Raw genomic sequence first — 17,452 nt, forward strand, 5'->3', positions numbered from 1 at the left:
TACAGCACTTCATTATATTATATCAAGTCAGTATCCCTTGGCTGCAGTTCTCAGGTTGGCTGATGGGAAGACACAATTGTTGTCCCACATAAGTGTAGTGGGACATCTGGTCCTAACTTTGGACAGTTCTTTCCCCTGCCTTGGTGATTTTTCTTATGCTTAGGCCCTATTCAGGGCTGTGCTAAGTGAGAAGGGCTCTGTTGATCCTTTCTCCACTTCTCTTTCCTTGCTGTTTGCCTCTCTTGTGGGCTCTTTCTTGGAACTCCTATGACAGGCTTCATTTTTCCCAGACTTTTAACTCCACCTCCTCTGTTCATGGGGTGGCTGAGAACTTCTTGTGTTCTCCTTCCCGGTGTAATAGCCTGGACTCTCCATGGCTCTTCCAAAGAGAAATTCCTGTCAAATGCTCTTTTTCTGAATTTTGACTCTTTTAGTTTTGGTTGTTTTAGGCAGTAGAGTAAATTCAATCCTTGTATTTCAAGTTTGTCCTGCAATGGTAAATTTTATTCAATTAATTATTTGATTTTTCAGATTAGACTCCTAAATAACTTGCCCCTTATGCGTTGGAGTCAAATCAATCACTCAGACACATGGAATATTCTGTTAAATCACTATAGATACCTTATGTTTTAGCTTGAATTTGAGAACATGATATGAAACTTGGGAATTCTGTTGTCACAAAATTTGGGAGAGATTCATAGATCAAAGTAGACAAAATCTATTTCGAGAAATATTCTATGTTGGAAGAGCTTGAAAATGTAGCTAATTTTGAAGTAATACATACAGTAGAAACAGTTAAGTCTAGTAATCAGTTAATAAGCATTGAAAGTATTTAAGTCATGCAAAGTGCTAAGGGAAATTTTAAAAAATATAAATGTCACAATTATTATAATTGGCCTGGTGCAAGAAAAATTATTTTTAGTTATTTCTTTAATAAATCATTTAACTTTTACAAATCTTAACAAGAATAGGGAGGAATAACAAGAGAATTGAATGCCAGAAGTACAAACATCAGTGTGGTGTGGTAGTTTCCTTTAGTGACCTAAGTAGGTTTCTTTACTTCTAATGCATGAACCTCATGAAAGGTCCCTGAGTTGACGAACAGCCCCGGGTGAGTGAAATCCACAAGTCCTGGTAGTCCAAGTGTTTCAGAGCTGGAAACTCACTTGGTAAAGAGAAAATGAAGAAGTGTGATCTTGTCTAAGATTTAGTAGGTAGGAATCTTACCTACTCATTACAAAACTGTAATGTTACTGCTGACACAGAGGAAGTCCTCAAGAGGGACACACCCTAGGGTCCAGTTTGTAGTGTATAGGGCTTTAGTCTGTGCACTTATTCCATTAATTTTTTCTTGATATCTATCAGAAATCCGAAATTCACCATGGGATGCTGACTATGATATCCAGAGTAGTCCTTGATTGATTTAAATCACACATTGCAGGACTGCTTTTATATATGGATACTCCTTGACTTATGATAGAACTGTGTCTCCAAAAACCTAGCATAAGGTAAAACTCATATGTTGGCAATTCTTTAAAACACCTAACGTATGGTCTTAGCCTAGCCTACCTTAAAATTTGTCCAAATACCTCAGAGGTAGCCATCAAGTACCCAGCCTGTTTCATAGCAGCCTTGCAGACCTTATGTTCTTTACTGAAGATCTGATTCGAGGTGCAAACACAGAATGTGGACAACATGGTACCTGGAGTGTGGTTGTTTACCCTCACGATCACAGGCCTGACCAGATCTGTGATGCACAGCTGTTGCCCAGCGCCACCAGACATAGGGCCCACATATGCTGGGCTGAGGGAGATCAGAATGCAAAGTGCTGTTGCTACTCAGCATCTCTTGCTTTCTCACCATTGCAGAGTCACAAAACATATAATTAGAAACACGGCAAGTTACGGACCATCCACATCAGAACTCACTGACCCACTGGACTTAAATTTACTTAAGTCAGTCCATTTCCCTTACTGTTAAAGTTCTTTGAAATTGCATTCTCTTGTGCTTGTCATGTCGAGCATGCTAACCGATTGCAAAAGTTTAAGGTGTGTGTAGGTGATTATTTAACAAAGAGGCCGAGTTACTATAGGGAGATGCTGTTAAGTTAAGGCCAAACTGAAACAGTGTCTATGAATTTAACAATATCATTAAAAGCTCATCTTGGATTATGAAATGAAGACATGTGGAATGTGATTTGATTAGCAAAATTATAATTAATGAAAAAATACATTTCCTGAAGTAAAATAATATCCGTGCTCATATTTTTAAAATATTTTGTAAAAGTGTCAATTACCTCTAAGTGTAAGAGCTATTATTTAAAATGATGTCTTTAAGAAGAGCAGAGGAAAGAAAAAAGACAAAAGAAAATATGCAAAGGCTACTGAAGCACAAAATGAAACTTTGCTTAGAAGAAACACATAATTCACGATGTACCGCATCTTGGAGGGGACCAGGGCCACCTGAGACATCACCTGTAACAAAGCACACCTTTCTGTCTCTTGCCTCAAACTCAGCTGTGACCGTTGATTCCACACATCTCATCATAGAAGCTTAAAACTCAAGGTCAGGATAACAAAGATTGTATTTGCTTAATGATTGCTATTTTACTTCTTATTGTTAGCTAATAACTCCAAACACCATCACTTTTTCAAATATGCCAAATGTTAGGCTACTAGATCTGCAAATAAACTGGGTCAAAATTTACATAGATTTGGTCAAAGACCAGGATGCGTCCTTTCCTGCTGTTAATTATGCATTATAATTGGTGCAAGCATCCATTTCCTTTCTGAGTGAGGAGAAACTGAACCCAAGGTGCTGGAGGTCTTCTTGGTTTACTCCCTGGCTGCTGTCCTTAGAGAAGGCTGCAGCTTGGGGCATGAAGGGGCATTTTGACTCAGAGGTGGAGCCCTCCTAACCAGTTTGCGAATGTAGAAATTAGAAAAAGGAGGTGATGAAAGGTTTCAGATTACGTGGGCCTGACCCACTTGACATTTTCAATTTTCTTCCTTAAGAAAATTGATGCTTTCCATCAGAACACATTACAATACAATGCTGCAAACAATGAAAGCCTTTAAATAATGTCTTTGAAGAACAATTTGCTAATACATCTTAAAATTGAAAATAAACATGCCTTATGGTTTATAATTTCTCTCCTTGGTTCCTGGTCTATAAAAATATGTTCACATGCATAACTATACTGGGATTTTTAAAAGTACAGTTTTATAAGGAAAAATTGCAAATATCTTTACATTCTTCCATGACAAAATATGTTTAATTAACTAGATATTATTTTGAAATTAAAGTTAATTAGTTATGTATAAATAATTGTGGGTAACATTGAAATATGCAAAGCAAAGAAAGTATCAAAAGCAGTCCTACCATTTAAGGTTTTAAAAACCTACAAATATATTGTGTCAAGGTACTACATATTTAGGAGACCTACCCAACCATGAATAATAGTCACATTGTTCTCTTTCTCCTCCACATGGTTGTGCTGGAAACTTAGTCTCCAGGGTAACAGTGTTGGGACCCAGGGCCCTTGGAGTGCTCTGTCCTTGATAGCAGTTCTCTCACAAAAAGAAAGAAAATAGATGTGTTGTGGGCTCAACTGAATTTGTATAGTTTAATCCTTTAAAAGAAGGAAGAGTAATCTAAAATGTGACAAACTATATGTATAAATTAATATAAATAGTGAATAACGAGTATTGTTATGGGATTTACTGTTATGAAGAACTCTCTCCTTTAAAAACTTAATCTGTATTTTACATGTTTGTTTGCATGCCTAATTTGAAGCCTCCAGATACTCTACAATTCTAGATATTTAGAGGTCACATTGCTTGGAGGTCCATCATTACGTTTTTCCTCCCTAATTTTACTGAGGAAAAACACACACACAACAACGTGTACTACTGGAGCAATCGCACGTGTACTGTTCCAGTGTGTTGTTCCCTTGTATCTCGCCATAATCATCACCACCGCACATGTCCAGAATTCTTTTCATCTAGCGAGATTAAAACTCTACCCGTCACCCGGTAATTCCTTATTCCCTCCTCTTCCTCGCCATTGGCTGCCACCGCTCTCCTTTCCTACTATGATTCTGACTGCCTGAAGATCTTCTCTTGTTGGACTCCAGCACTATGTGTCTTTCTGTGTCGGGCTTAATTCACTTAGTGTAATGTCTGCAGGGTCCACCCATGATGTAGCATCAGAATGTCCTTCCTTTATGTGGCTGAATAATATTCCTACATGTTGTATGCCTGCACCGTACCTTACCTGTCCTCTATCTGGACTTAGGTCACTTTCACATTTTTACCTTATGAAGAAGACCATTGTACTCACCTGTGTATAAATATATCTTCAAAATCATCTTTTCCTTTCCAGTGTTTTTAGTTGCATTCCCATGAGGGCTGATATATTTCTTTGGGGAAGTGACACACTATTTCCCATGGCAGTTATCAGTTTACCTCCCTGTCATTACTACGCAGGGCTTCTGCCATCTCTAATCCCTCAGACACATTCATTTCTCTTGTTGTTTTATGGGTGTGAGGTGCTATTTTGCTTGCAGTTTTTATTTGCATTTTCCTTGCTATTTTGTTACAGTTTTTATTTGCATTTCCGTAATGGTTAGAACTGTTCACTCTCTTTTCGTGTTCTTTTAAAAATATTATTTTAAATTGACAAAGCATAACTTTATATTTACAGCTGCAATGTGATGTTGTGATTCATTTATACAATGTGGGATCATTATATCGAGCTAATTAACACATCAATCACGTCCCTTGCTCACCATCTCTGTGATGAGACCTTTGACATTTACTAAATCATTTGAAATGTCCAGTGCATTGTTATTGCCTATAATCTGCCATTGTACAAGGAATCTCAAAACTTCCTTCTTCTAAGTGTAACTTTGTATCCTTTGACCCACTCCCTGTTCCTTCCCTTCTCCTCCCAAGTTCTCTAACACTTATTCTTCGTTCCTTCCTCTGACTTTGACTTTTTAGACGTCCCCTAGTGACTGAGAGGATGTGGCATTTCCTTTGCTGTGCTTGGCTTACCTCACTTAGCTGGTTGCCTTCCATTTGTCCACATTACCACAACCATAGAGCTGCTGTCTCCTGAGGAGGATTCCTTGCCTCTGAGCTTCCTGGCTTCTTGCTGCATGCGTCCCCAGAGGGACTGTGATGGTTGATATTCCCCTCCACATGGTTGTGCTGGAAACTTAGTCTCCAGGGTAACAGTGTTGGGACCCGGGGCCCTTGGGGGTGTTTAACTGAGAAGAACTCTGTTCTCACGAAAGGAATCATGGAACAATCAAAGCAGTCAGAGGAGGGGTTTCAGTCCTTCTTGGCCTGTGTTTCTCTGCCTTGTGACAACAGAGTGCTCCTCTCTGCCACCAGGACAGAGCACTCCAGACTCCACCCGGGCAGGGGATACAGGGACCTCATCAGACAGTGTCCTGGCCAGGGCCTTGATTGTGTGCTTGGGAGCCTCCAGAGCTTGAGAAATGTGCTCTGTTCTCTATGATTTCCCAAATCGCAGGCATGTGGTGATGGCAGCACAAATGGACCAAGACAGAACCTGGTAAAGAGAGGGATGTGGCTGTAACCAACACCTAAAAATGTAGGAGCAACTTTGCAGCTGTGTGGCAGCTGAGGCTGGAGCTGCTGTACAAAAAGCCTGCATTGCCAGGAATAGAGCACTCAGGGCCGTCTGCTGAGCCCTGGAAGAAGAGAAGAGCAGGAGGGGTGCTTCGGTGCTTTCAGGGGTCACCTAACACAGCCTTGAACAGAGCATTGGTGAATAGAGCTAGGATCATCCATGCTGATGTGGGCTCAAGTGACAAGGAGGAACCAGGTACTGGAAGCTGGAGGAGAGGTGGAGTTTTGTTACAAGGTGGCAAAGAAGTGAGCTGAATTATATCTGTGTCTTGAGGGCTTTGTGGAACCAAAATTAAGGATCAAGGGACTATTTTATGGAAAACACCTCCAAGCAACGAGTCATTCCAGGCGCCCTCTTCCTTGCTTCTGCTAAAAGAGAAGAGAGGAATCACTTAAAGGAGAAAACTTTTCATTTAAAAAAAAAAAAAAAAAAAAAAAAAGGAGCACTTACAGATGTGGGAGACTCTCAGGCTTGCCATGTAAAGTATTCAGAAAGCATGATTAGGAGAGAAACTGACGTATAGGTAGGGGACCTTTTGGTAGGAAGGTTGATGGGTGGAAGAAAGTCACAGGCACCACCAGGACAATGAGAAACCACCTGCAAACCGCTGTGGAGCTCTTCACTGGTGCTGTGCCCATCAGAGCAGGGTCCTGGGACACCATGGGAGCGGGCATAGCAGGAGGGCACACAGCACCCCAAGAGACCCCAGGCACCCTAGTTCGGCCTCAGGTCTCTGCACTCTGGAGCAGCGCTCCTCTGCTGTAGGTCAGAAAGGCAGTGAGGTCCTTTCCACAGTTATGTAGTGAGTCTGAGGGTAAGATCTTCATTCCTTTGGATACGTCATTAGGAAAATTGTTAGATTATGTGTCGGGTCCACTCTTAGTTTTTGAGGACTTCCCGTACTAATTTTGTACCAACTACTAACTCGTGTCGGGTCCACTCTTAGTTTTTGAGGACTTCCCATACTAATTTTGTCCCGTACTAACAGCTGTACCAATAATTTGCATTCTCACTAATACTGTACAAGGTTCGCTTTTCTGCAAATCCCTGCCATCGTGTGTCTTTGCAATAGCAGCTGTCTAAACAGGTGTAAGGTGATGTCTCACTACAGAGATATTTTGTATTTCTCCAATAACTAGTGCTATCAAGCATTATTTTATGAATATATTGGTAATTTGTGTGAAGTCTTCTGAGAAATATCTACTCAGGGCCTTTGTGGTGTCTAATCAGGTGATTTGTTGCTGAATTTTTGAGCCCCTTATATGGCTTGATTATAGTTTCTCTACTCTTCATGTTACCTCATGTGTTAACTATTTCCTTTCTCATGATGAAGCGCTGTCATTTGATGTGATGGGCTTGTCTAATTTCAGTTTCATTGCCCGAAATGCTAGGGTCAGATTTGAAAGAATGTTTTCTGCACCTAATGTCATGGATCTTATCTGCTATGTTTTCTTCATGGAGGAAATATTCCCAGATCTTACACTGTCTTTTTTTTTTTTTTTTTTTTTGACTTTACATTTAAACAGTATGCAATGAGAACTGCTTCCTTCATGTGCCTATTAGTATTACAGATTTTCCAGCACAATTACTGAAAACTTCCTTTGTGCATTCGCAGTTACTCTAAAATCAGGGGTTTATTTCTGGACCATCTTCCCCATTATATTTGTCAGTGTCTCTGTTTTTATGCTAGCGCCTTGTATTTTTTATTACAATAACATTTTAATATATTTTAAAAATCAGTAAACATGATGCCTCCTGCTTTAAAACATTACTCATAATGTTTTGGACTATTTGGATCACTCATACAAATTTAAGAGGTTTTTGTTTCTGTAAAAAAATGGCACTGAAATTTTGATGAGATTTTATTGAATACCTAGGTTGTTTTGAACATTGTGGATATTCTTGCAAATTAATGTCAATTCTTCCAAATAATGAATTGTATTTGCTGTAATTTCTTTCAGCCACATTTTATAGTGTTCAGTGTGAAGCCTGTGTCTCTTTAATTACTAAATATTTTATTGCCTTTAATGATACTATAATTGAGATTACTTTCTTAGTTTCCATGGTGGATGGTGTACAGAGATACAGCTGAGTTTTTGTACCTTCACTGTGTAACAGCATCTTTACTAAGTTTGTTAGTTTTTTGTGTGTGCAGTCATTTAGGGTTTTCCACATATAAGGTCATAGCATCTATAAATGCAGACAATTTTCATTTTCTTTCCCAATTTGGACTTGGATTGTTTATTTATCCAACTCCACTGTCGTATTAAATTGTTCTGTATTTGTCTGCATATTAACCTTTACCAGGAACATTTACATTTTCTTATGTCTTTGTGCTCCTGTTTAGTGTCTTTTGTTTCAACTTGAAGAACTCCTCTCAGTGCTTTTCCCAGGCAGTCTAGTGGTGACGACATTGCTGTTTTTGTTTATCTGGGGAAATCATTGTCACACTTTCTTTTAAAGAAAGTCTAACAGCTATAGTACTCTTGGTTTGTGGTTTTATTGTATTTTTTATTTTTCTTTCAGCATTTGAATGAATTACGCTCTCTCTCTGGGCCTGCAAAGTTCTCCTGAAAATCCCACTCAAAGCCTTTTCTGAACTGCCTTGTCATGATGAGTTACTCCTCCCTGGCTGGCTTCAACATTCTTGGTCTTGGTTTTGACAATTTAATGTGTCTCAAATGTAATGTGTTGACCTTTTTAGGTTCAACCATTTAGAGTATTTTTGATTTCATGGATATGGAGGTCCTTTTCCTTCCCAAATGTGGAAGATTTCTTTCTCTTTTTGGGGGAGAGGGAGGTGATGATCTCTTCCAATAATTTTCATGCTCTTCTGTGGTCTGTGAGCTTTCTTGCTCTTTCTTCCTTTTGTACCATAATTGCATGATTTCAAATGACTTTTTTCTGAGTTCACTAATTCTTTGCTTTGATTGAGTCTGCCTTTGATGCTCTGTTGAAATTTAAGTTTGGTCATTGTATTATTCTGATCCAGAACCTCCCATCCTTTTCTATGGTCTCTGTTTATCCAATGTTTCAATATAATTATGCACTTATTTTGCTGCCTATTGTTATTTTGTTTTCTGTTGTGTCCTTTTGTATTTCAGTGAGCGTCTTTCACATGAGTATTGTTAGTTCTTTTCTCAGGTTTTCCTCTGTCTTCATGTGGAGTCAGTATTGGGTTTTATCCTCTTCCTCTGTTGCTTGTGTTTTTCCCTCATCTTTGTGTCCCTTGGGCAGATGGACCTTCTGGACTGCATGCCCTGGCTTTGGTAAGGGATGACCTTCACCAGCCAAGCTAGCTGGAGATTCTGGGGGCTTTTCAGGCCACTCCCCTCTCTCCTCATAGAATTGCAGGAACTGCCTGCCCTCTCTCAGTCCCTCTCAACCTTGTGTTGTGCCGATCTCTACCTGTTCATTCTCTTTCCTAGGGCGGCACCCTCCAAAGCCAGGGCTGGGGTGCAGCCTCCACTCCTCTCCTCCCTCCTCAAGGAGCTGTTTGGAAGTGGGCACCTTCTCTGCATTGCTTGTCCCTGTGCTCAGTGCTGAGGGTCACCTCTCTCTTCCCTTAGGGAAGTGCATGGGGTTGAAGGGGTGGTGGGCTCAGCTCCTCTCCTTCCCTTCAGTGGTAGCAGCCAAGGGCTGTGCATCTTCTTCCACTCTCAGCGTGCAGCTTGGTGCCCAGCTGTGTGTTGCTGAGATGTGTGTGTGTGTGTGTGTGTGTGTGTGTGTGTGTGTGTGAGACACTGTGTGTGTGTGTGCAAGCTGGGCATGCACCAAAGAGGGACACAGTTGCTTGGTCTCTGGGTGGTTGGCTGGTAGGCTCTGCGGGCCAGCTTCTGGGATCTGGGCACTAAGATCTCTGTACCAGTTTCCTTAAAGAAATCATGGCTTTATAAGTGCGGTGAGGTAGAGGAAGGCCTCTGAGACAGTGTCCGAAGGCCGAACTTTGACATTTCCTTTCCTCCTTCCCCTCATGAAGCATCCAGGACTTGCTGGTGAGGGGGAGGTGAAAGGAAGGAGGCCCTCATGTGGTCCAGTGCAGCTGCTCTGACTTCCTAGCAGACCAGTGAGCTTCCTTTAGGAGGCCAGAAGTTTCACAGAGTGTTTTCATCTGTGAGGATCAGCACCCTATGGGGACAAGGCCGAGACCTCCTGTTCTGTAGCCTTCTGAGTTGTTCCCGTGACAAAATTAATTCCTGCATTGTCACATTATTCCCAAGGTGTTGTAAAAGGGATTATTATAATGTTTCCTCTTTAAAATGCTTATTGTTAATATACAGACTTAGAATTCATTATTTTCACTTTGCATCCTGCTACTGTGTTGCATTTTTTCTGATAGGTTGAAACAGCTTTCGGAGGTGAAGTCTTCAGAATGTGCATTTTGGGTCCTGTAATCTAGAAAGAGAGATAATTTTATTTTTTCCTTTCCAATTTGAATAGTTCTCCTGCCTTTTACTTCTCTAATTTTTTGTGACTTACAAGAAAAGCTTTCAGTTTTTCGTCATTGAATATATTGTTCCCTTTGGGCTTTTAGTGTGTGACCTTTATAATGTTAAGACTCTTTCCTTCTTTTCTTACTTTATAGGGCTTATCTTGGCAGAAAAGTGATTTAATGTTGTTGAATATTTTTTTCTGAATCCATGTAAATGATCATATTAAGATCTCCCTCCCCTTTTCTCTCCTAATTTTATGCACTGCATCCATCAATTTTTAAATTTTGAACAAGTCTGACATTCTCGAAACAGATTACATGTGTCCGGAGTGGGACTTAACAAGGTCCCTTGCTCTGATATGCGGCTGAGTTTGATGTGCTGATATTCTGTGTTCATGCTGGACTTGGTATATAGTTTTCTTGTTCCGTCTCTTTTGGCTTTGGCATCAGTCTAGGGATGCTTTGTGGAATGAAGTAGGGTACATTCACTCCTTTTCAGTGTTTTGGAAAAGTTTGTGAAGCATTGGTCTTTTTTTTTAAATTTTAGATAGAACAAAGCAAAAGAGAGCAAAGCAGATCAGAACAAAACAATGCAAACAACACAGGACTTCAAAACAATACAATAGGATGTCAACACTGGCTACTGTGTCTGTTGCTTTCTCTGAAATAGTTGTCCGTACCTTCACACTGACTGGTATTTAATTCTTCTTCATGAAGGGAGAATTGATATCAGTTTGTTAGAATACATTAATGAAGGTATCAGGTTCAAAATTTCCTTTGCTGGAAGATTTTTGATTGTTGATTTAATCTTATTTTTGTAAGTCTATTTTGACTTTCTATTTCTTCATGATTTAGTTTTAGTAGGTCCTGTGCTTCTAGTAATTTTTCTGTTACATCTAGATCTATATATTTTGGTATAAATTTTTTCATAATAGTTTTTTAAAATCTTTTTGTTTCTGTAGAATGAGAGATATGTTCCCATTTTATATATACATTTAGTAATTTGAATCTTATTTATTTTTTATTCATTTAGATAAAGGCTTGCCAATTTTGTTGATCTTTCTTTGTGAAGCTTTCCATTGAGCTGTAATCCTGAAAATCTACATTCTGCTCTGGTATTTCATTCCTTTTGTAGCTTTGATTTAATGTTATTTCTTCTGGTTCTTTGAGTTCTAACATTAGGCTAACATTGATTTAGTATGTTTTTAAAATTTTCTAATATCAGCATTTAGAGTCATAAAGTTACAGTTTAGTAGTGTTTTAGCTATGACCTGCAAACTTGCCTAGGTAGGTTGTGTTTCTGTTTTTATACATATTAGTAATATGCTATTTCCTTTATAATTTTAATCTCTGATTTATTGATTATTATTGTTTAATTGCAAGAAATTTGTGAAATTTCCAGTTTTCTTTCTATTGTGGATTTCCAGCTTCTACCTGGTGGTTAGAGAAGATGTTTTGTAGAACATCCATCTATGCAGGACACACAGCTCAGTGGCATACCGCCCGCCTGCAAGCACGAGGTCCTGAATTTGATTCCCATTACCAACAACCACAAACCAGATGTCCCTCTTTAAAAAAGTTAGAGATTTAGTTTGTGACAGAACATATGGACAGTCCTGGAAAACGTCCCCCATTCCCGTGGGAAGAATGGGTCTGGTATTGTTGCTGGGCAGTGTTCAGGCCCCTGTTACCATGCAGACCATCTGTCTGGTCATTCTATTTGCAACCAAGAATGAAATATTGAAGTTTCCAACTATTATTTAGAAATGTGTATGTTTCCTCTCAATAATTCCAATTTTTTCTTCATATATTTTGAGGTTTCATTAAATTGTAAATGTTTACAACTTTTTGTTCTTGCATAGTGAACATTTTATTAATGCATAGTGACTTTTTCTTCTATAAATTTTAAAATCTAAATTTTCCAATAATATTCTAGCCAATCATATTTACTTTTGATTACTATTTACTTGGAATATTTTTTTTTCTTCCCAAAAGATCTTTACTTCTGTGTCTTTATGGCTGAAGTGATTCGCTTCCATATAGCATATTCTTGAGTCATTTAAAAAATCCACTCTTTCAATTTCTATCTTCTGATTACATAATTTAATCCACTTTCATGTGAAGTAGTTAATGCTACAGAGGGATTTATTTTCATTTTCCTATATTTTCTCCCCTTTATTTCCTGTAGTCATGTTTCTTTTGTGTTTAAATTTTTCAGCGAAATAGTTTCCTTTCTTGCTGTTTTCTGTATATGTTACCTAGGTGTTGGTTACCATGGAGATTACATTTAATATTTCAAAATTATGATATCTAATTTGATTTATAGAAGGTTAAAGTCAATAACATTAAATGGCTTTGTTCCTTGTTCTATCTTGACTTCTTGTTATTGATGTCACAAAATTGTGTCATGATACACATTTGTTCAAACAGAAACTAATGATTTCTAGCGTATTCACCAACATGACTTTGTGAAAAGAAAGTGAGGAGCTGGAAATCAAAGTATATAGTATGAGCTTTGCAAATAATTACTTTGTAAAGGTTATTAATCACTTCGTCTGTAGCAAACACTAAACACAGTCACAGCCCATTGACACAATACTACTGGCCTCTATAGTTACCCAAGTGTTTAATTTTCTTGCAAATTTTTATTTGAGTTTGTCTCTAGTGTGTGTTGATTTCAGTTTACCGGCTTGGGTAGCATTCTTGCCAGGAGAGTCTAATGAAAACAAAATCCCTTGGTTTTTGTGTATCTGGAAACATGGCCATTTTTGTGCGCTTGGAAAGTCTCGCCAAGTAGAGATTCTTGGAAGACTGGCGCTCCTTGTTCGTGGTGCATCCGTGGTCCCACTGCCTTCTGCCTTCCAGTTCCTGCTGAGAAATCTGCTAAGGCTCTTCATGGTCCCTTGGATATGATGACTTCTTTCTCTCTCTGCTTTCAAAGTGCTTGGTCATTTAGTATTTGATCCTGAATGATGGTGTGAGCCTTTAGGGGAAGCCAGTTTGGAAATGAGTTTGTTAAGTGTTTATCTTCCTGCACTTCATCAAATTTAGGGAATTTTCAGACCCTGAAATAAATACTTCTTAAAATACTCTTAAAATACTCACCGTGTTCCTTCTCTTTTCCTTCTGGCATAGTCACGAAGCACATGTTAGTTCCCTTGGTGGCATCACACAGGTCCTTGGGTGTCTGCTAACTTTTCTGCAGTCACTTTCTTCCCTCCTGTTCCTCAGACTCATTAATTTCCAGTGTCCTCTTTCTCAGATTTGCTGACTCCTGTCTTCCTCTGGCTCAGATCTGGCTTTTGAACATTCTCAGGTACTTTTCATCTAAGTCACTGTATTTTTCACTTCCAATTATTTTCTGGTTTATTTCTAGATTTTCAGACTCTCTGTCTGTATTTCTATTTTTTCATAGGTCACATTTTCTTATTTTTTTCTACAACTTCCTTTTATTCTTTGGGCATTTTTATGCAAATAGTTTTGAATGCCTTTTGGAAGCACTCTCACCACAGTTTCTTCAGGGATTGTGTGGTTACTTTATTTTATTATCCTGTTTTTATCATAAGTCACACTTTCCTGTCCCCACGCCTTGTAATTTTAGGGAAGAATACTGTATATTTTCTTACCTGTGCAAATCAGATTCACTTTCTCTGAGACTCGTTTTTAGTTTTATCTTGACTGTTGCAGATTTTCTCCATGCTCAGAATCCACATGAGGTATAAGACCATGGAATTTTGGGAGTCTGTGTCTTCTCCTGGGCATATATGAGGTTGCTAATTTTCTTGTATATGCAGTTAGTTTTGACTCTCTTAATCTTCAGTATCTGATTCCCACAAGGGAAAGAGAAAAACAAAGGTGGGAATCAAAAGCCTGCTGATCCTTTGTGAACCTTGGAAGTCACTGAGTCCACAAGGGAAGAGCTTCCAGCAGTAAGGGAAAAGCCACAGAAGCAGCTGCCTGCTTTCTTCACCTCTGCGGTGAGGGTCTCTTTCAGCCATCAGAGCACAGACACCAGGGTGGAAGAGTCAGGCCCTTTGCTCGACAAACCATGCAAAGCATTTCCAAGGTGACCTGAAGAATAAAGACTGGGGACAGTTAACTGGTGCTACACTGGTGCTGGAATTTGTCACAGCTTGCCACACTTTCACATGGCAGTGACAGTCTTTATAGAGTTCCAAAGAAATTATGTAAGAGAGATTCTGCAAATGCAATTGTTTCCTAGGTAGGGAGACTGTCTTAGTAACTTTTTACTCTTTGCTGAGACAAAATACCTGAAGCCCAAGTTGGGAAAGGAAAGGTTTATTTCTTACAGTTTTTGGAGGTTTCAGTCCACACTCAGTTGGCTCCAAGGCAGGCAAGTATGGCTGGGCCGCAGTTCATGGCAGCTGCAAACAGCAAGCAGGAACCAGCAAAAAAGAGCAAGACACACCTTCTTCCTGCCATTACATTATATCCTGGCTCCACTCCTTTGTGGGTGTAGCACTGACACCATCAATCCAACACTAGACAATGAACCAATCACAAATGCACAATGCAAACTCATGAAGCCTGGGGGCCACAGACATAAACCATGACTTTTCACCCCTGGCCCCCAGGACTCATGTACATCCTTTATACAAAAGACATTTAGTCCACCTGCAAAAGTCGCCAAAGTCCTAAATTTCAGCATTACTGAAAATTCCAAGTCCAAAGTCTCCTCCAAGATCTATGGTAGACTCTTAACCCCCTGTACAAATGAAACAAGGTTAAACATTTCTGAAATGCAAAGGCACAAGATAAACATTACCTTTCCAACAGTTACATGCAGGGGAATATAGAGCATTGGAAACAAAGCAAGTCCAACATCCAGCAGGATAAACATTAAGTCCTAGAATTCCATGCTCAGCATCTAAGCAAACTGGTTGCAAGCTCCAAAAGGCTTGGATGATTCCATCCTCAAGGCACTTCTGGTGATTTCAACTCCCGCAGCTTTTCTCTTAAATCTTCTCTGCTTGCTTTTTACAGCTTCCCTTGGTCATCCACATTCCTAACTTTTCCAAACTTCTGGGGTCTCCACTGCACCTTTGGCTTCACCTTTACATCTTCACAAATTGCCCTGTCAGGGGCACACTGCTTGGCCTGGCAGGCCCTTTGCAATTGAGGTGGGAGCCATCTTACCCTCAGAATTTGTGCATTTTCCTTGCACCTAAAAGCAGAACCTTTTGGATGCTGCCAAGGTTTGCTGCTAGCTGAAGCAGTAACCAGGCTTTTCTCTGTCTTGGCTGTACGGGTCAGCTGCCTGGATTGCAGGGCTCTGTTTACCTGATTGTGACAAAAAGCTTCTCTGTGTTGCCGCCATTCTGGAAACTCACCTGGCCTCTGTTGCCATTCTGGAGCATAGCACTCTGTAGCTTTTCCCTCTGAGCAAATTCTTTCACCTTTTGCAGTGAGGCTGCAAAGGGTGGGGACCTGCTTCCTGGGATGCCCCAGGGCCATCTTTCTTATCTCTCTGTTTCTCCTCAGTAATCAAAATCTCAACTCTGTCTTTACAATCCACAGCCTTCCTGGAATTTTCCTTCTGGCCAAACTCACAGTATTGCAAATTATCTTGCTGGGCTCTTTGCTCTTGATTTGCAACGTAAAGCTGGTTGAAAGCCCCCAACAATAGCCATGCCACAGCCTCAAGGTTTGATTGATTTTTACTTTCTTTTTCAAGATTAATCAGTCAATTGCCCTTTGTCTCAGTCTCGGGCAAAGTCTCTGAGCAGCAGGAGCAAAATGCAGACAAACTTTCTGCCAAGCCATAACACACATCACGTGGAGTCCAGCATCTTCCCAGCAGCAACCTCCCAAGCCTGGTCTTTATCATCAGGATTTCTATCAGCCTTCTGGTCGCCTGAGCTCTGACTAGTACTCCTCTACAGAACAGCCTAAGCTGCTCCAGCTGTATGCATCCAGGAGACATGTCCGAACCTTTCCAATCTCTGCCCACAAGCCATTTCCAAAGCCTTTCAAAAAACATGGTCAGGTATAGTCACAGCAAACGACCCCGCTCCTCAGTACCAAATTCTTAGTTACTTTTTACTCTTTGCCGAGACAAAATATCTGAAGCCAAAGTTGGGAAAGGAAAGGTTTATTTCTTACAGTTTTTGGAGGTTTCAGTCCACACTCAGTTGGCTCCAAGGCAGGCAGGCACGGTTGGGCCACAGTTCATGGCAGCTGCAAACAGCAAGCAGGAACCAGCAAAAAAGAGCAAGACACCTTCCTGCCATTACATTACATCCTGGCTCCACCCTATGTGGTTGTAGCACTGACACCATCAATCCAACACTAGACAATGAACCAATCACAAATGCACAATGCAAACTCATGAGGCCTGGGGGCCACAGACATAAACCATGATAGAAACCAATTTGTGGTGCTTTCTACCCCACCTCTTCCCAGAGTCCTTCCTCCATCCTAACAGATGCAGTGTACTGGTTTGTGAGGAGCTCTCTTAGGGCAGCCTCCTCTTAGGAATGACACAGGTGGTCAGCCTTGAGCAGAACAAGGAAAGAACTTGTCCAGTAGGAGCCAAGGATAGAATTTGTTCTTCCAGAATGTTCTTCTGTACAGTTAAATTAGGGAAACAAACACTCAAATCAAGTAGCATTTACAGTTAAATACATTAGTAAGTGTGACATTATGTAAAGACTGTATCTTTAAAGAATCCTATTATACTGTTTTTATCCTAGAAACCTATTTAATTCCATTATCCTGCGGTTGGCGCAAGGCTCCTGGATCAGAGGAAGTGGGAGATTCCTAAACTTGGGTGTGTGAGGTAGGGAGAAGTATGCTGGGGTGGAAAGCCCAGGGCTTCCTGCATTTGTTCTCCCATGGAGCCACATCAGGACCCCCAGTGAGAATTTCTTTAAACCACACAGACTTGTCTGAGACAGACACACCCCTCCCCGCCATCTCTCAGAGCTCACAATTGTGAAGCAAAGCACAAACTTTGGATAGAAATGTGCCAGTTTTAGTGCTATTTTTACAAAGTCACATTTTAAAGATTTATTAAATTCGATAGTTTCTGTGTTGAAATAAGTTTTAGAGCACTGAATTCTATATAAACCTTATGATAATATGTTCATAGTATTTAGGAGTAATTATTTTCATAATTATCTTTAATAAATTACCTAGAAATTAATTTTGTTTAAATACATACAGGTATTTTTCTCTTTTAGAAATCAATAAATTAATATTAAGCAACAAATTAAGAAAAAAGAATGTACCTCATTATGAAGGCTACATTTGCAGCATTTACTTTGGTGTCTGGATAATAGAAGATTTGGGTGAGGAAAAAAAATACGTACAGGTGGCCATGCACAAAACATTATCAAC

Source organism: Cavia porcellus, unplaced genomic scaffold, assembly GCF_034190915.1.
Source record: "Cavia porcellus strain 051 isolate PalLab524CR breed Dunkin Hartley unplaced genomic scaffold, mCavPor4.1 scaffold_1, whole genome shotgun sequence".
NCBI lineage: Eukaryota > Metazoa > Chordata > Mammalia > Rodentia > Caviidae > Cavia > Cavia porcellus.